Source organism: Podarcis filfolensis, assembly GCF_964270895.1.
Source record: "Podarcis filfolensis genome assembly, chromosome: 11".
Taxonomy (NCBI): domain Eukaryota; kingdom Metazoa; phylum Chordata; class Lepidosauria; order Squamata; family Lacertidae; genus Podarcis; species Podarcis filfolensis.
The window spans coordinates 13,451,081-13,471,890 of record NC_139613.1 but is presented as its reverse complement, the minus strand read 5'-3'; positions in this window follow the sequence as shown (position 1 = coordinate 13,471,890).

The window sequence follows — 20,810 nt, the reverse complement described above, 5'->3', positions numbered from 1 at the left end:
CTGGTCTTCAGCAGTTGTAGTCCCACTTGGTATGAATTTATCTGCTTTGCTCTTTCCATAACAAAACACAAACTGAGACACAGCTATCTTCAAAATTTGCACTTCTCTGAATTTTGCAATGAAGTTCTCCAGCCAAGTAATGTATACAAAAATGTATAAAGTATAGCAGTGCAAAGTGTGCATAACAATACTTACATTAGTAAAATGGTTTACCAAAAAAATCATTATTCCTGGGGAAATTGCTTTGCAAAAATATGTACAGTAGACAAAATTGCATGCAAACGTGCAAATTAAGAGAAATTTGTAATAAAATACTAAGGAATTTTCACATAGATATTTTTTAAAAAAATAATGGTGATGATTGCATACTGATGTGGAAAGGCTGTGAACTGAACTTAAAATTGGGCAAGTGAACAACTTAGAGAAACCAAAATTGACAGATTCGCCTACCACATAAAGAATTACGGCCAAACCTCACTATACACTCTGCAGATTCAGATATCCAAACAGCTGGAGTTTGCCCACTTCCTTACTTCCTCACTTGTTTGTGCTTTGCTGGTGGCAGCCATTTTCAGGCATAAACCATGCAGGCATGCAGGGAGAGAAATCAGAGAAAGCAGGAAGCAGGCGAGAACAGACAAATCTGTTTTTCCTTTGTCTCTCTTTTGCTGGTGGCTGCAGCCACTTCAGGGGGAAAACATGGGGGGGTGGAGATTGGGCAGATCACAGATTAGAAATGTTCCCATGGGAATCAATGGGAATCGTGGACTTGTTATGTGAACGCTTGCCTAATGAATGATTTCCAGGGAATGCATTGTATTCTGTAAGTGGGAGCTGCATGCATTTACTTAGGCTTCCTTCTCCAAACAGGTCCAGCTCTCAGGCCAGCACTCAATGGGGACAAATTGATGCAAATCTTTTTTATTATTATTATAGAACTTTATTGAAGCAAAGCAAAGCAGTTCATACAGCTTTCCATCTACCCCGGAGTGTGTCTGAACAACACATATTTGCATGCACACACACACACACACGCACACACAAATTGTGCTAGGAGTCAGGATTAGAATAATAACAATGAAAGTTAATGGCTACTGTCTTCACCTCAATTATAAAGAGTTCAAGGGAAGGCACATTACAGCAGCACAGCAGATCTGGGTTGAACACATTTATAATGGCCTGATTCAATAAGTCACCGGTCAGTTCGGGTTTTTTTCATGGCTGAATAAATCTGTACCACTAAATATCGCTAATGTGAAACTTGATCAGCTCACAAAGTTTGCGAATGGTCGTGAGCAAATGAAGGCAGCTCAGCTCAAATATGAGCTTAACCAATGCAAAAAAGCATCACTATCCCTTAATAACAAATGTATTATGATCCAAACTTTCAAAGGCTAGAGGGGATGAATGGGGCTCTCATCAGTGAAAGCTGATTCATATCACAGTGCTTTTGTTAGTCTCTAAGGTTCTGCAAGACCCTGTTGTTGTTTTTATACATTGCATGTAATCAATAAATTGAAAGTATGATATCCAGACTATTCAAAAGTTACAGAAACACTTCTGTCACTCAAGAACAAATCATCAATCTGTTTCAAGATTCATGAGCAGAACTTGAGCAAACTCCGTTGTTGAGTTCAATACCATTTTGGCAGTGGTTCAGTTCAGTGATTTTAGACTCTGGACATCTAATGGGACTTTAAATGGCAATATGTACTTCTGCAAGAACTTTATAACGTGTGAAGACAGCCCTGCTTGCATTGAGGGGCCCATCAGCCCATTCCACTGAATGGGGCTATGGACTTTGTGTCATTACAATGACAAAAGGTGACCTTCTTTTGCGTAATGCTGTGCACAGACGGCCCATGCAAGGAGCTTTGCAAGCACCAGTGATCAGCTGATCATCAGAACTTCCATGCACAGCAAGATGCATGGAATCAGCTAATCAGGCCTTTCTAGCCCAGCATTCTGTTCTTGCCATGGTCAACCAGATGCCAGCGTGAAGCCCACAAGAGCACTCTCCTGCTTGCAATTCATAGCAACTGATATTCAGAAAAATATTGTTTCTGGCAGTGGACTTAATGTAGTCATCATAACTAACAACCATTGGTAACTTTAACCTCCATGCATTTGCTCAGTCCTCTTTTAAAACTGTCCAGGTCGGTGGCTACAGTTTTCCATAGTTTTAACTATGTGATGTATAAAGAAGTGCCTCCTTTTTGTAGGTTGTGAATCTCCCACCATTCAACCTCATTGGCTGACCAGTGCAACAAGGCCTGCATCAACCAAAAATTTGCTTTTTGGTGCTGGCAGGAGAGCCGCCTTTACCCAGGGGTGCAAGGGGTGCAGGGCACCCGGGCATCAAATTCTGGGGGATGCCAAATGTATACCTACTGCAGGCTTCCTCAACCTCAGCCCTCCAGATGTTTGGAGACTACAATTCCCATCATCCCTGACCACTGGTCCTGCTAGCTAGGGACCATGGGAGCTGTAGGCCAAAAACATCTGGAGGGCTGAGGTTGAGGAAGCCTGACCTACTGTATACCGGTCCCTCTCGATCTACAACAGTGAAAAGCCCCCCTCTTCCATCGCTCTGTTACTCTGTAGCGTCAAATATTCCTGACAAGTCAGGAAACAAAAGCAGTTCTTTTCTGCTGAGTCGTTGTTACAGGTTTGCAATTTTCCCCCTAAAAAAAGTCAACAACTGTGGCTTCCCCTCTCCCCAAATATTTGGGGGCGCTGGGCAGATCTTTGCACCCTGGTGGAGCATATGCTAAAGAGGAGAGACTTGGGAGCCAACTGTATGTCATCTACCCCTTCCCTACAAACTGCAGTTAAACTAGCCTCCTTGGGGTATAGGAAGACTTGTACCAGAAACTTTATTGTTGGTTAACACTTTCATTTTTGCTTTGTATTTATGTACCTAAGCCTAGATTGCGTACAGTGGGGGGGGGGTTGGGGGGTAATATTAAATTCATTCTGTGTTTGCTAAATTGTTGGTTTTTGTCAGTTTTGAATTTACTGGCATGTTCTGTGTTTTGTGTATTTGTAATTCCAAATCTCTCCATTTTGATGTTCTGAATGTTTTGTGATGGCCTGGGACTCGGGCTCGGACTCGGAACCAGAGGAGTCTCAGTCTGCACTGGATCCTTTGCCTCAGGCATCATCTGAACCAAGTCTGGGGCCTGATCCTGAAGTGTCCCAGTCTGCACAGGTTCCCCTGCAACAAACACCAGCTGGGCCGGGTCAGGGGCCTGGCTCCAGATGCGGGGATTACCTCGTTGCCTTCAGCTGGGCCATCACTTACAGCTGCTCCACTACCAGTTGGGTCAGGAGAGGCTGAGGCAGCCTCTGGGTCTAGTAACCCACCGACACCTCCCAAGCTGCAGAGACTAAGATCTGAGAGAAGGAGAGTCCTGAGTACTCTCAGGAGGAGTGCTCACCTTCGGACGAAACAGGGAGGTGAGTCGCTGGGGGATCAGGACCGGCCATTACCCCGACAAAGATAAAAGGCTATCGGACCCTGCCCCAGGTTGTGGGAGTAACATTGCTGTATGCTAGATCCTGCCTGAGATCCTGTACCTGTCCTTGCCTGGTTTCCTGCCTCGTGTCCTGCCTTGACCCTGTCAGACTGACTTGTAGTGCAACCTTCAGATTCTGGACCAGACCTGGACTGCTGTTGGGTTACCCCCCCCCCCCGGGCCCAGCACATGTTTGCTGCAGGTGCTTCGGGCACAGCTTGTGGGAAAGTGGCATATAAGTAAAGTAAATCAAAAATCAATCAATGACCCCAAATTCTGGTTTGTTAAGAGAGGGAGAAAAAAATGTCCATATCCACTTTCTCTACACCAGGCACGTCCAGCTCCCAAGACACTGTGATCTACTCCCAGTATTAAAAAACTGGCAGTGATCTAGCCATTGTCATTGGAGGGAGGAGGAGCGTGTGTGCGGGGAGGGGAGGATTGCCCAGAATTGTTGAGCTTTTTGGGGAAGGATTAACAAGAGCTGTTGAGCGTTTTTAGGGGGGTTTGAACACAGTTGTGCAGCTTTTCTTAGGAGGAATGACATACAGTAGTACCTCGGGTTAAGAACTTAATTCGTTCCGGAGGTCCATTCTTAACCTGAAACTGTTCTTATCCTGAGGTACCATTTTAGCTAATGGGGCCTGCCGTTGCCGCCGTGCGATTTCTGTTCTCATCCTGAAGCAAAGTTCTTAACCCGAGGTACTATTTCTGGGTTAGTGGAGTCTGTAACCAGAAACATCTGTAACCTGAAGTGTCTGTAACCTGAGGTACCACTGTGCTTTGCTAAGCTATAAATCAGCCAGTAATAAACGCATCCAGAACTAAAGCAAACTATCGTATCAACAAATGCCAGAAGCAGACGCCTAACGACCGCCCACTCTTCGCGGACAGAAAGAGGGGGAACGGGGGCGGAGAGAATTATTCCACAGCTTTATTCATCCAGTGATCGATAACAATCTCGCGATCGACCGGGGATCTACCTGTTGTTCACAGTCAACCGGTTGGACATCGCTGCTCTACACCATACTATATTTTATACACCCAAATTTAATTGGCCTGATGGGTCAGAAATTGTGAAGGCCTGACAGAGACAAGCAGCAGACAGAATACTCCAAGGCCTTGTTTACTTGTTCCACTTTTATTTTTATTAAGCGTTTGGGTTTGTTTATTTATTTATTTGTTACTTTTATTTTACCCCTATTGGGGAATAGGAGGGGATGGTACTTGTCTTGCTTGAAACAACCCTTGATAAGCACTTGCTGAGGATAGAAACGATCAGATCTGTTCTTTTGATCTCCCAGAATTCAATCTTTTCTGGCTTAAGATAAAACGATGACAAATATCTTGAAAGGGGACAGAAGTTTTACTGTTGTTATTTGACGGATGTAAAAGGCAGAAAACAACAATAACACCCAGGATGGGTTGCAAAATGACTCTGTTATTTGGGAGTAAGATTTTTTGGGGTTGTTTTTTTCCCCTCCCTGCCCCTCTCCACATCCAACCTGTGTATCAACATCCAGCTCCATAATTTTGCACATCTTTATTCGGAATAAAATATGTTCTGTTGTACTGCTGATGTCGGCCACTTGGCAAAATCTGACAGTCAGCGTGGTGGCTTGTCTTGAGGCGTTTGAAACTGTCAGTAAGGAGGAATGCCTGCCAGAGGCACATTTTAACTGGTTGGCAGTGAGAGAAGTCAGGTGCCGGATCTATAAACATCTTTGGCAAAGAGAGAGAGAGAGAGGGAAAGAGAGAATAAATATTCTCCGTAACAGGGAAGCAAAATCAAATTATGGGATTCACTGCCACAAGCTACTGGTTTAAGGCTGTTTCTGCATTAAACCGCATGGAGATTTATATTTAAATAATTTTTTTATTTTTTAAAAAAATACTTACTGCTTGATTGTAAGAAAACCTCTAAGAGGTTAACAACAATATGAAATAGAACATTAAAATGTTCAACTAAAAAAGTTCAAAATGGCCTATAAAAACATTCCAAAGTGTTTTGGATTACTAATCAAGATTAAAGACTGTCTTGCTTCAATTTTCACCTTTGCTGCCTCAGGTTAGAATTACCAATCCTATGCAGGCCTACTCAGAAATAAGTCCCAGTGGATTCCCTGGAGTTGTTATCAAATCAATATATGGGGGTTGTTTCTTTATTAGTACGACACACCAATACAGCTACTGTACTGGAAAGCAAGTGAAAGCAATTCCTTTCTGACTTTAGTGTGCCGAGCAATCTATTTACCAACGCAGACTTTGAGCATACAGGAAGACAGCATGGAACAGGCAATATTAATCCCCAAGAGACATCACTGTAGGTATCTAGTATTTTAGAAGGGACTTCTGGGAGCCAGGAACCAGTTAGCCATCTCTCCTCCTCAATTACATGCCCAAAATTTAGACTTCTCTTCTGCTCAAGATTCAAAAATGCGAAGGCTGGACTTCAAAAAAACAAAAACAAAAAACAAACCTCAGATAAGTAGATTGTGATGCAAAATCCATCACATGCCATACCACAAAGGCTTCTTTTATTTTATTTTTTCAGATAAATTATTTCATATTTTTAATTCAATATACAGTGGTACCTCGGGTTACATACGCTTCAGGTTACATATGCTTCAGGTTACAGACTCCGCTAACCCAGAAATATTACCTCGGGTTAAGAACTTTGCTTCAGGATGAGAACAGAAATCGTGCTCTGGCGGCGCTGCGGCAGCGGGAGGCCCCATTAGTTAAAGTGGCACCTCAGGTTAAGAACAGTTTCAGGTTAAGAACAGACCTCTGGAACGAATTAAGTACTTAACCCGAGGTACCACTGTAAAGAAAAAATACAGTACAATCCGTATGAACAGATACTATATAAACACATTTTCTTATTACCACAACCACCGTTTGTTAAACCAGATATTGACTCTACCTCTCAGTTTTCTGATAACTCTTGAAAACAATGTACTACATTTCCAAATTTAAAATGTATCCTAGCGATGGATGTGGAAACAAGATGATTACCGTATTGCCTTGCCAGTAAAAAGGAGGGGAGAAGGGATTTGCTCATAGTATGGATTTGTGGGACAACAAATGATAACACAGACTTTATTTTAGGATTGTGGGTCTTTCGAGAGGTTATCTGTCAAAGCAACATGTTTCATGGGCACATAAGCTGGTTCACTTGAAATTAGAACCGAATCTATCCCTTCATAACAATTTGGCCAGCGTTGCATCAGAAGAGGCTTTTTTATGCCTGACGCTGCACAGAGCACCATTAAAAAGGGAAATTGATCCTATTGTTTTGGGTGCAATTAAGATGCCATTGTTATAAAGGATTTAACGGATGAAGATTGTGACAGGCTTTTGTCAGCAGCTAACGCTAAAAATTAGTGATGAATCTGAACCAAACTGCTTTAGACTATGAGAACATTTCGGTCCAGGGTTGACTCAATTACATCGCTCAGAGCCATCTCCTTCTATGCGCAAACACACAATACACATACAAGAACTGTCCAGTGTTCTGCCACATCCTGTCCAAGGACATGACATGTCCCTGGAGTACCGCTGTGCCCTCTCCAAGTACTTTTTGTTCTCTTACCTCTGCGGCTCAAACTGCATGTGGAGCGGAGTGCTGCAATTCTTTCCTCTGCAGTTTTGTTTTGTTTTCCACCTGGGGGAAGAAGGTCACTCAGAGAGGCTGCTTAACCCTACCGCTTCCTCAGCTCAATATCACTTATGCGCCGTCAGGATGTGGTGCAGCTAGGGCAGAAGCTTGGACGTGAAGATCAGTGCTCAACAGCCCAGAGCTGCCACACACACACACAAATCATCAGCTAGAGCAGGCATAGGCAAACTCCAGCCCTCCAGATGTTTGGGACTACAATTCCCATCATCCCTGACTGTTGGTTTCTGTTTTGCCACTGAGCAGCTGCTTGGAGTCACAGGACTCTGTTTACATTCCTGGGATTCCATACTGTTGGAAGTCTCATGGGAGAGGAGACGGGATGTGACGTTAGTGGTTTCCTGTTTCCTTTGTTCAGTTGCTCTCTGCTTTCATAGAGAGAGGATGTCTTTTATGTCTGCGTAGCTTAGAAATAAAGCATAGCATGTAACCAAACCTCCTGTCTGGAAACTCTGCTGAAGAATGTGCCTTGGAGCCGTATCAAAGGCTCAGGTCATTGAACACGTCGGGAGGCGATTCTGAAGACTCGGGGGAAGAAAATGAGCTTTATCAGCTTGGCTGAGCGGACATCCCGACACTGACCACTGGTCCTGTTAGCTAGGGACGATGGGAATTGTAGTCCCAAAGATCTGGAGGGCTGGAGTTTGCCTATGCCTGACCTAGAGAGTGGCAGATGATGGAAGCAGTAGCAAGCACATTCCACTTCAGCATCTTGTATTGGCATGTGTATATTGGTGCCCAGGGCATGTTGTGGTGCCAGCGGCAGCTGCAAATGGCTCCTCAGAGGCAGGATTTGTTGCCCTGCCCCATGTTGCCTCCACAGCAGCCTCTCAGTGAATAGGAAGCACCGCCGGCCGCCTCCCACCCTAGGAGGAAATGGTGGGGGATGCCCTCTGAGGTCTTCTATGCTTTGCCCAGCATGGTTGAGAGTGTTTGTTTTATAAATACATTAGGAACACACAAGAGCCAGTGTGGTGTAGTGGTTAAGAGCGGTAGACTCGTAATCTGGTGAACTGGGTTCGCTTCCCCGCTCCTCCACATGCAGCTGCTGGGTGTCCTTGGGCTAGTCACACTTCTCTGAAGTCTCTCAGCCCCACTCACCTCACAGTTTGTTGTGGAGGAAGAAGGGAAAGGAGAATGTTAGCTGCTTTGAGACTCCTTCAGGTAGTGATAAAGCAGAATATTAAACCCAAACTCTTCTTCTTCTTCAAGGAAGCTGCCTTATGCGGAGGTTGCATTCAGACGGGATTACTGTGTTAGTTTCCTTGGTTATTGTGCTAATGCTTCTATCCCAGTGTTTAACATTCCTTTTACACGGCATCACCCATTCCGCTATGGAATCCTGGCACTTTTTTTATCAATATGCTGCTATGTCATGCTAAATTTCACTGCCATCGTTTCTCTGGCTCTGATCAGACATAAGGAATATAGATCCAGTTACAGATAGGTAGCCGTGTTGGTCTGCCATAGTCAAAACAAAACAAAAAATTTTTTTTTCCTTCCAGTAGCACCTTAAAGACCAACTAAGTTAGTTCTTGGTATGAGCTTTCGTGTGCATGCACACTTCTTCAGATACACTGAAACAGAAGTTGCCAGATCCTTCTATATAGTGAGAAGGTGGGGAGGGGTATTACTCAGAAGGGTGGTGGGAATGGGTGGTTGGCAGATAGCTGAGATGAGCCTGTTGACGACTCTTAACGACTGCAATAGGTCTTACAGGAAAAAGCAAGGGGTGAGAAGGTGAAAAATGGCTTTGTCATGTATAATGAGATAAGAATCCAATGTCTTTGTTCAGACCAGGTGTCTCCATGGTTTTAAGTTTGGTAATGAGTTGCAATTCAGCAGCTTCTCTTTCCAGTCTATTTCTGAAATTCCTTTGTAGTAATACAGCTACTTTGAGATCTTGTATAGAATGTCCTGGGAGATTGAAGTGTTCTCCTACTGGTTTCTCTGTCTTGTGATTCTTGATGTCCGATTTATGTCCGTTTATTCTTTGGCGTAAGGTTTGGCCTGTTTGTCCAATATAGAGAGCTGAGGGACACTGTTGGCATTTGATGGCATATACAATGTTAGACGATGAGCAATTAAATAGTCCTGAGATGGTATGTGTGATGTTGTTGGGGCCAGTAATGGTGTATGTGGCAGCAAAGTTGGCATCTGGGTTTATTGCAGGCTCTGGTGCCAGTGTCCGTGTTACGGACTATAGAGTTTGCAATCCTAATTGGACTGAAGTGGTGGGGTGCTAGGTCCCATTGAAGTCAAGTGGAACTTCTGAGTAGACATGATTTAGATTGCTCTGCACCATGATCTGGTGTGACATCTGGATCAATAAGATCGGCTTGTAACTTGTTGGCAAACAAGGTTAAGAAACTATGCTTTATTATTTCTCCTACAACTTATTACCTGTCTCTTATACTAAGGTCCCAGGGAGAGTCACAACATTAAAACACAATCTTAATATTAAAATACAATATTACACAATATTAAAAACTCTTGAAAATAACTTAAAATTACAAAAAAATAATAATGAGGTGAATCCTTAAAATATACTTCTCAGGTGTCAAAAGCCAGGGTAAATAGGCTCGAAGCGAGTTTTCAACCATTTGTTGGGCGATATGACCATAGTATTTTTGCACCAGAATGACAGTGGACTTTCATAAGTCGCAAGACTCAAAACAAAAGCAGGCAAGCGGCTCAGAGTCATAGCTTGCCTGTTGTCCTTTGGGAAGCTCAAACCACAGTATGGCTTTGAGCAAATGATGGCTGATGCAAAAATATGGCTTGGCATGATGTCTAAACTGAGCCTGCAGGTCTTGGTGAAATGGTAGAGGCTGCTGGAAATCCAAAGGGTGACAAAACACGGAACAGCCTGGGCTTGAAAACTGTGCGCCAATTTGGTAGTAGCAACTCTATTTGAATCTGTCTCTCAGCAGCGCCTGCCAGCCTCCAGTTAGGCTGTGTCACACTTTGCTTTGCAATTGATGTATTTTAATGCAAGGGGAAAGCTGTGGTCCTCTCTTCTCAAGCTTGCCATTGTAGCATATTTGACAATTATGGGTGAATGTTAGCCATCTGTAGGATATGATGCTGTTGTAATAGCTTCTTGTCAGTGGGCTCAGTCATTGTACAACCATGCAAATTGGAACCTGCAATTGCCTGGACTTCCAGGACCTGTGAACTTTATTCTCCAATGATCAGGCAGTTATCCTGGCACTCCTAGATTGCTGAGAGGGAAAGACAGCAAACACACTTTTTTTATATGGATATCAAAATGGCATTTACTTGATGCTTAATGTCTAGCCAAACTCTGTACTAAAAACCAGTGTTGATGATCAGAACACCATAGATGTTTCCAACAACATTTGGTACAACCAGGATTCGGGCCTGTAAAACGCTAGCCTTATTTTTTTTTTATTTTTTTGCAGATCGGGTTTGAGTTTGGCTCCAAGTTTGGAGAGCCTGTTTCTCTCCTAGTCATGTCACTGCAATGTAAATCAAGCGCTTTTTATTAAATTGGGCTAGAAGGAGCCTGTAACTCTACAAGGCATTTTAAAAGTGCAATTTACAACCGAAATGAGGCCCAGTAACAAATTAATTCAAATAAACACTAATGTAAGGGTGGAGAAGCTCAGGTTCTGGGGTAGAATGTGGACCTCCAGTCATCTCAGCCTGGTCCTTGCAACTCTCCTCAGCTCACACACCATCTCTCCAGGCCACCTCCTTCCCTGGCCTGGCTTTGCACATTCCTCATGTGATTTTGTCTTGTTGGACTGTGTTGTTGAACTGTAATAATGCCTTTTGCTTGGCAGCAAAAGTTTGAGGGTGTGCAGAAACTAGTCGACTGTACAAAGGTAAAAATTACACCCATTGCCCTATGTACTTTTGCCTCTGACCACATACACCACTGGCATGTGGCCCCTGGAAAGTTACCCAGAATGGAATGTGGCCCTTGGGTTTCAAAATGTTCCCCACCTCTGGATTGTTTCTTTGCCTACTCCTAACTGAGTTTGTTAAGAACAGTTGTGGGCCTTTACAGGGTGCCATTCCCTGAGCTTCAGATAAATCATCTGGGTTTGGGGGACAAAGTGGGCAAGTGCAATCCAGCAAATGTGTGTGCAAATAATAAAAGAATGAGATGGTGTTGTATTTGCTCATACAGTGGTACCTCAGGTTACATACGCTTCAGGTTACAGACCCAGAAATAGTACCAGGGGTTAAGAACTTTGCTTCAGGATGAGAACAGAAATCGTGCTCCAGCGGCGTGGCGGCAGCAGGAGGCCGCATTAGCTAAAGTGGTGCTTCAGATTAAGAACAGTTTCAGGTTAAGAACGGACCTCCGGAACGAATTAAGTACTTAACCCAAAGTACCACTGTATAGTAATAAGAGACTGGACATCCTGTGAAATGGTATGGCATGTTAGCATCCCTTTGTTCCATTCAAGTTCTATGATTCCTTGGGTCGATACACACGGCCCATTTGCCATATGCAATTATGGCAATGGTCAGCTACACACTGGCTGCATGCCAGTCTTATTGAATTTAAGCCTCCCTTGCAGAGACTATACTTTGGCAACTGTCTAGCCACACCACCATCTCTGCTTTCTTATCTACCATTGTAGCATCCCTTGTCAGAGATGTCCTTTTAACCAGGGGGTCTCTTATAGCAGATTTCAGTACAGAAATAGCACATTTACTACTGACAATGAAAGAAATAACCACACAATTATAAATAGGCATCGTTGTTGAGTTATGCTGTCCATCTAGTGTGAAGATCCCTCCTACCTGGTAGGGTTTCCAAACATGGCTGGGCCTCTCAGCAGCATGGGGGTGACTATCTATCTATCTATCTATCTATCTATCTATCTATCTATCAAACTGGAACGTGTCCAGAGGAGGGCAACCAAAATGGTCAAAGGCCTGGAAACGATGCCTTATGAGGAACGGCTAAGGGAGCTGGGCATGTTTAGCCTGGAGAAGAGGAGGTTAAGGGGTGATATGATAGCCATGTTCAAATATATAAATGGATGTCACATAGAGGAGGGAGAAAGGTTGTTTTCTGCTGCTCCAGAGAAGTGGACACGGAGCAATGGATCCAAACTACAAGAAAGAAGATTCCACCTAAACATTAGGAAGAACTTCCTGACAGTAAGAGCTGTTCGACAGTGGAATTTGCTGCCAAGGAGTGTGGTGGAGTCTCCTTCTTTGGAGGTCTTTAAGCAGAGGCTTGCCAACCATATGTCAGGAGTGCTCTGATGGTGTTTCCTGCTTGGCAGGGGGTTGGACTCGATGGCCCTTGTGGTCTCTTCCAACTCTATGATTCTATGATTCTATCTAGTCAGTACATTAAGAGTACCAGTTCTTTTTCAATGAATCTGGGGACACTTTTCAATTTCAATGGATTTTGTATGGGGACTGATTTGTAAATCCGGGGACTGTCCATGGGAAACGGGGACATCTGGTAACCTTACAGTACACACACACACACACACACACACACACACACATAGTCACAATTCAATGCTCCCCTTAGTCATGTGTACAGCCTGATCAGTTATAAGGCAGATTCCCATGTTCATAAATAAATGTGATCGCTTCCTCATCCCTGCTGAATGATTTCAAGTTTGCACTGATGTGAAAGCACATGGTTCTCGCTTTCCTCCTTTGACCAGGTGGTTGTTGCAACAGACTTTCAATCTGTGTCCAAGTCTGGAAACCTAAGAAGTGCCAAACTTTAATGAGAGCTCATTGCAGTGAGCCGCAAAGATGCTCGGTAATACCTTTTAGGACCAAACCCCTCCGTCACAAGTCTTCCTGACAGTCAGGCTGTCTCATCGTTAAGTCTCTGTTAAAACGAAACTCCGTTTACAGCCAAAGTTTTCCGAGTTGCCAATCAAGTCTTGTTATTGACTGACCCTATTAACAAGATTTCATTTGGGGGGAAATAATCTTGCCATGAAATGTGCTTGCAGTGTATTTCTTCGCCTCTTTATTGTTACTTGCTCCACTCTAACTTTCAAAATTCATTATTAACAAAGGTTGTATTTAAGATTCCTCTGTCTACTGCTTAACAACACCCAAATTAGCCTCGACGGAATTAACTGTAATTAAGGACATTGTGAAATATGGTTGGGGCAAACAGAATTACACTGTATTACTTTATTAATAATATTCTTTAACTACACTGTAAATTGCTATTAGGCCTGCATATTACTGCCTAGATATGGAAATAGTCTTTTGCTATGCTAATCTAACACAATTTTCTTTTAAATGTAAACAAATTATACTCTATTAATATGCTGTTCTACTTACATAGTTAATTATTGTAACAGTAAGGAATAAAATTGTTCTGCTTTTTCTATTTCTGATGGAAAAAGGGCTACATAAATAGTTTAATAGGGAACTAATTATGCAAAAAATTTAGATGCCTAAAATGTGTTTGTAATTACATTAAAATGGTCTTCTGTTCAAATATTGGAAAGCCTGCTAATTGGAGGCTAGCTGGAAATTTAAATATTGTGAATCAATGATTTTAATACAGTACTTTGTTTGGTTGCGTTTCTGTTCATATTTGTCTTTGGAAATGAAGTGAATATTTAATGGTGTTTAATAAGTGGGTTTTTTGAATTTCATACCAATGAAGTTGGTAAGTGGCAGGCGTGAATTTTAAACATCCACGCTGTAGCATTATCCTTAATTTAGACTCAGGGTGTGTCAAACTGCTCAAAATTCTAGCAATGAAAACAACAATACAAATAACTCAGAAAGTTAAGTTGGTGGGAAAATGGGAGAATGGGGGAGAGAAAGATGAGGGTGACTGAATCTGTCAATTTCAGTTTCTCTCTGTTTCCTATTTATTTATTTTTAAGTCCTCATCAAAATTCATCAGCATTTTAGTGCAAATTTCTTCCGACATATACATCCTGGTATGCAATTTTGCCTGATATGTACACTCTTCTTTTTGCAAGCAATTTCCCCTAATAAAAAAAGAGGATTTTATAATTCCTCCAACATGTGCATTTTATGCCCACAATTCCCTAACCGAGTTATTTTGGTGCACATTATCTGGCTAGAGAGCAGTTTCACAAAATTCAGAGAAGAACAGATTTGAAAGGATTGCTGTGCTTCAGCTCACACCTTGTTTCGAGAAGTACAAATCAGGTAGGTTTGACTAAACCTGAACCAAACCAAATTTATCCCCTCAGCCTCGCAAGAGAACAACAGAGAGACGGAGAGAGTAGTGTGGATAGTTCAAAATAAAAACAACAAAAAAATGCACTGAAAAATTCAACAATAGCTTGCAAATTTCTGACTTGCATTTGATAAAACCATCTTAGCCTAGTACCTGCCCATTGTTGGAAGAATGTAAACATATATCTTTTTTTATTTTTTAGGACATCCATTCATTCCTCTGTCCTGACAACTGGCTATCCATAGGAAAGCTAGCTTCTTAGGAGGCCTGCGGATCAACATTTCCATTCTAATATCTCTTTTATTAACTTCATGGCTACAGGACAGAGTGATCAACTGAAAATGCTGCAAGGCTTGGAAATGAGCAAGGAAAATGGCTGTTCCCTTGCGGTTGGTGACATAACCTTTAAGCAAATCCTCACTGGTGGACTATGGATGCTGGACCTTTTGCCTGGTCCAGCAAGGCTTCATAAAATATAATAATGATGTGTCCAGCATTGTTTTGGGTGGGTTGTGAAGGCAGGATGCAGTCCATGAGACTGTTAGGCTCTGTATACGGAGCTCTTATCTGAACTATCCTCCGCACCATCCTATTTTAATAGCATTTGAACTTCGCCCAACTGCTTCTTATCCCACAACAACCTTGCAAAATTAACCATGGTGCAATTTTAGCCAAGAACAGAAAGGAAAGTGCTAGCACCTTAAGGCACCTCATGCCAGAGCACTTTAAAACACCTTAAGCCCAAATGTCAGGCTTGAGGGATTTTTTCCTCCCCCGGTAGCCTCAAGGATCAAAGAAGAAACGAGAAGGTTAGTATTTGTGGTTTTATTCAGTAATCATGGAGAAAGGCAATTAATCTGGTCCTTAACACCATGGTGATGTTGCTCACTCCCCTTCCTTCCCCAGCAACAGCCCATGGCTCTACGGGAGACTTCAGGAGTCAAATGTCGTTGAGCCCTTTGCTCTTGAATACTAAGTGAGCAGCGAGTATGCGGTGATGGCGGTGCTTCTATGCTCTCCAAGGAAGTCTCTGCTGGCAGTTCTCCGACTCCCCCTCCTTCTCCTAAGACCTCATAACTTGGCAGCTCTGAGTTCTGCTGCAATTCTATCCTGTCTCCCTCTTCTCTTGAAACTACTGGAGAAGGGGGAAGCGATCCACCCCACTTCCCCTCCTCCTCTGAGGGAAACAGAGGAGAAGGAGGGGGCGATTCCCAAACCTCCTCTTCAGTACAGTCCCTGACACCAAATATAGACTGATACATCATAAGTTTGGGGGGCCTAAAGTCCACTTCATCAGATGCATCATTCTTGGTAGCTCATGAAAGCTAATGCAGATCTCCTTTGCATCTAATTGGCACAGTTGAAGATCCTGAAGGAACAGGCCAAAGGCCCATTTTGTCCAGCATCCCAGTCTCATGGTGGGCAACCAGAAGCAGAGCATGAGCGCTGTGGGGATGATTGGGGAGGCAGGAGAGGATATATTATTTGATGATACCCTTCCTAACTTGCGCTAGCAAGTTCTATCTCCTAGCAGAGTGTCATGGTCTGGTTCACAGACTATCGAAGTCCCAGCTGGGAACGTCAGGACTGGGGGCAAGATGGCGGGGTGGGAGCAGCAACTGGAGTTCAGAAGCCAGAAGTCAGGAAGCCAAGAGTCTGAGGGTCAGAGAGCCGGGAGTCAAGAAACCAAGGGTCCAAGGGTCAGAAAGCAAGGAGTCACGAAGTCAAGGGTCCGAGGATCAAGAAGCAAAGAGTCACGAAGTCAAGGGTCTGAGGATTAAGAAGCAAAGAGTCATGAAGTCGGGGGTCCGAGGAGCAAGGAGTCAAGGAGTCAAACGCAGCAAGGCAGGGAACGTGTTGCTGTGGCAAAGAGCTGAAGGGAAAATGCTGACCTTATATCCCTTCCCAGCTCTTGCCACCAGGTGCTGTGAGTTACCAATCGGCCTCACCTGTGAGGCCGCGCCTTGCCTCTTCAGAACAAACTTAGGAAGGCCCCAGTCCTGCAAAGTCCTATTGGTCACAGGGCCTGGCTCCTGCACGCACACCTGACACAGAGTTCCAAAATTCCCCATTTTGAAATTATACAGCGGTTAGCTTGTTGCTGGCTCGTCTGAGCCTCACTACTTAAGATCCCTGGTAAGATCCCTTCTAATCCCTCTTAAAAAGAATAGACACGAGATTCTGATTAAAGTTAACATAAAAGTAGTTTACTCACAGATTCATTCAGGTTCACAGATAGATCCCTGAAGGCAGGCTTAGGTTACGTAACTATATATCTACATGAGCTGTCCCATAATGGAATTAGTCCCAAGTGACTGCGACTGAGCAGTCACTTCTCCTAACACACAGGAACACAAAATGGAGAAGAAGAGAAGAACGTGAAGGACGTCTGCTCCTCTACCCAGAACAGGCCACACCCACTTCAAGTCACATGCAGTGGAAGTCTGTCCCAGCTCAGGAGGAAACAGAAAGTTTTCTCCTGAGTGGTACAAAACATCCCCTAACATGTCCACTATAGGAATGTTGTACTTGACTGCTATAAGTTTCAGATCCCACAAGCACAACATCAGTTTACCCACTTGGCGATTCTGAACAACTGGTGAGCAACTGCACTGAAAGCTACATAGACTCAATAAAATGGGTTTCAGTGTGTCAGGGACTGGACTGAAGGGGCTGAGATTGAGTAGGAATGGTGGAGATTGCCCCCCCCTTCCTGAATCTGCCAGAGAAGAGGAAGGTAGTATTGAATTGCAGCAGTGGTTTAAGGAAGGTCACAGTTCAGAGACAGGCGAACAGAAGAGTTGGGAGAATATAGGGATGAGGCAGCGCCACAGCAGCCAGCTGACACGTTGTCACTAGAGAGTATTTCTGACCCCCCCTTCTCCCAGAACTCTGCATTTGTTGAGAGTGCAAGAGCAAAGGGCTCAGAGACAATTAGCCCCTGGTAGCCACTGTAAGGGGAAGTGCTGTTGGTAGGAAGGAAGGGGCGGAAGAACTCAATTGGAGCAACGCCATTAATGGGACACTGGCTGTCTCTCGCTGGGATGATCGAATAAACTCATCAGTAAGAACTCTTCTTTGTTTTCCTTGCTTCTTGCTGCCTCCGGGGGAGGGATAGAATTCCCTGAGCCTGACACGGGGACTTGGCTGAGCATCAGCACACAGTTCACGTGCCACAGACCCACAGTGCAGATTTTGCAGGCTCAGCGGGTAGCAGGTGGCTGACGCGAAGCAGTTCAGTGTAGGTGCAGTATCAGGAGTATCGGATTGGCACCACCACGGCACCGCACCTTGCCAAGCTCCCCATTGCCTCGCCCTTCCCCTCAGTAACTGGCAGGGATGCACACCATTGGAAAGTCAAGAGAGCAGCCCAGCCACCACTGGCCCACTTAAGATGCATATGGGAAACCCACAAGCAGGGCTTTGAGCACAGCAGAATTGCCAGAGACTGGTATTCAGAGGCATCCTGCTTCCCACACTGCAGGTAGCACCTGCAGACAGTACCTAGCCCCCTTAGTACCTTGGCACCTGGCGCCAGCACTCCTGAAATCCCACTGGTGCTACTTGAGGATAAGTGGCCGTGAATCACAATGTTGGCTGAGGGATCCGCATGAAACATCTCTGTCTGAATGGCAGCTCTCACATGCAACAACTTGGAAGGGAAATATGGAAACAGCTTGTGGTACAAAGCAAGGGATGGATTTCCAAATGGCTAATCTCCAGCCGCCCACACAAGTTTTGTCTCTCTTTAGCACCTTTCTCGGTTGCTAAGTCTCACGTCTAAGATTGGGGAGCGGGAGGGTGGGGAGAGTGGAATCGGGAGAGAAGATATTGCAAATCGTGTACCAAAATTATACACAGGGAACTGAAAAATGAAAATGGTATTATTATTATTATTTAAAAAAGAAAGCTCTGAATTATTGCAGCAGTAACAACACACACACACACACACACACACACACACACACACAGTTATTCAAGGCTGTGACACAGGATAGTGCACGGCCAACAAAACCCTGAGATGAATGGGTGGAAGCAAACATACAAGGGCCATAAGCAGGAGGTCTGGTGCTAAGAAAAGGGGTGAAAATTACCGAGTAGCAGGTTGGCAGGCCTACAATTACTCAGTCAGCTCCAGGGAAATAGGGAAGGCAGCCAGCATCTTTGAGAAGGTCTCCGCATCAAGAATGAAAATGTAAACTTCCATTTGTGTTGATCTACGCAGGAAGGGCTCAATCTTTATTAACTGAGGGGATGTTCAGTATTTGCTTTTGACCTCTTTATCCTCTGTCGATCAGGGTGGGGAAACCTGTGGACCTCTAAATGACACTTGGTAATATGACACCCTGCGCAAGGCCAAAATTTGACACACAAACACACCTCAGCCGCTGTGCTGCCTTCCCAAAGTTGGGTAAGGAAGGCACCAGGTTTTGGGAATGAGATGTGAAGCTCTGGTAGGGTCCTAAAGCTTTCCCTCCTCCTCCCCAAAGCTGAGCAAGTGTTAACTATGCTTTGGGAAGGAGGCAAAAGGACTCTAGGACCTAGTGAGGCTCCTCTACTAGAGAGCCAGTGTGGTGTAGTGGTTAAGAGCAGTAGTCTTGTAATCTGGGGAACCGGGTTCGCATCTCCGCTCCTCCACATGCAGCTGCTGGGTGACCTTGGGTTAGTCACACTTCTCTGAAGTCTCTCAGCCCCATTCACCTCACAGACTGTTTGTTGTGGGGGAGGAAGGGAAAGGAGAATGTTTGAGACTCCTTCAGGTAGTGATAAAGCGGGATATCAAATCCAAACTACTCCTCCTACTCCTCACACCTCTTTTCCAAAGCCTCCACTAGGCTTTGGGGAGGAGATGGGAAGATGGCCCCCTTGGCCACTGCACCCTGTGGGGGGACGACTGGTCATGCTGCCCTAAATCTGCCTCTGGGTGCTGGACTATAGCCTGTCCCCCCTCACCAGTCTTGATCATTGGTTAGACGGATGGGAGTTGGAGTCCACCAACATCTTGGGAGAGCCATGGTAGTGATTTGCCTGTTTACTTGGAAGCTTACTTGGAGGTGGTGCTTACTCCTATGTAACTGTGCACATGACCACAGCCAGTGTCGATTAAATGCAGCCTCTGAAAATTAAGAACAAACCCAAGGCAGCTCACAGAATAAAAAATAACACTAATAAAACAATTAAGACAGCATCAAACTGTTGAAAGCACATCAGCATACACTACATGTCAGCCAGCACAAAAATTACCCATTGAAAGTCTGCTAGAATAAGATTAATTTTTCTAGTGTATAAACTACTGCCATATTTGTTTTGCCCTAAATGTTAAGCCCAAAAGTTCAGGACTTCTAAGTCCCATTCATTGCAATGGCAAGAGATTCTTTTTACTGCAGCCAACAGAAGTTAAAATTCTTCGCCTTAGTTGGATCAAATCCTTAGGTTGGATCCAGTGCTAGTTCTACTCAGCATAGTTCCGTTGAAGTTAATGGTTTTTGGCTAACTTAGGTCCATTTATTTAAATGGGTTTACTCTGAGAGGAACTTTGTTGGATACAACCTCTTATTGATTTTTTAAAAAGTCTTTTGCCTTTACATATCGTTTCATGTTAAGTTATTATGGAACGATTTGTTTTCAGTTGTTTATCACATTGTAATGGTTAAGCGTATTATTTTCACAATTTCTTTTCCACTCGTGAGCAAATTGTAAGGAACTGAGCGATCTGGTCCAAAAGAAGAAGGAGGAAAAGAAAAAAAGAAAAAACCTCGCAGCCCTCTCTTGCTTTGATCTTAGATGCCAAAAGCCAGCTCAATGTTATGGCTGAGTAATAAATCCCTTTAAGATGTTATTTGACTTTGTAATGGAAATGTTGACAGACGTTCCGTCGCAGCCACGGAAGTGGGCAGTGTTATAATGCAGTGCACAGTCAAACCAATAATTGCTCCTGACTGCCATCCGCAGTGTTCACAGTGCTGGCCATTGGGCAGTGTTTGTTAATACAGCTCCTTTCACCTGAAACAAATGAGGTCTAATTAACTCAATCTGAAAAATCAGTGCTCACCAGTAATATGATTAATGGGTGTTTTATTTTCCACCACAATCAGTTGAATGAATTGTTTGGAAAGGATTTATGGGGAAATAATAGATTTACTCATTTATGACAAAGCTGAGGGTGAGTTTCCTCCCCCTTTCCTCCATGCATGGGTGTGTATGTATTGGGAGATAATTTAATCTGTTATCCTAAGAGTCAGAAATCAACCCCTTGACTTAGTTTAGCAAATTTGTTTACATGTTCAAATGAAAGAATAATTTTGGGGTCCCTCTAAGGCAGTGATGGCCAAACTCAGCCCTCCAGCTGTTTTGGGACTACAATTCCCATCATCCCTGACCACTGGTCCTGTTAGCTAGAGATGATGGGAGTTGTAGTCTCAAA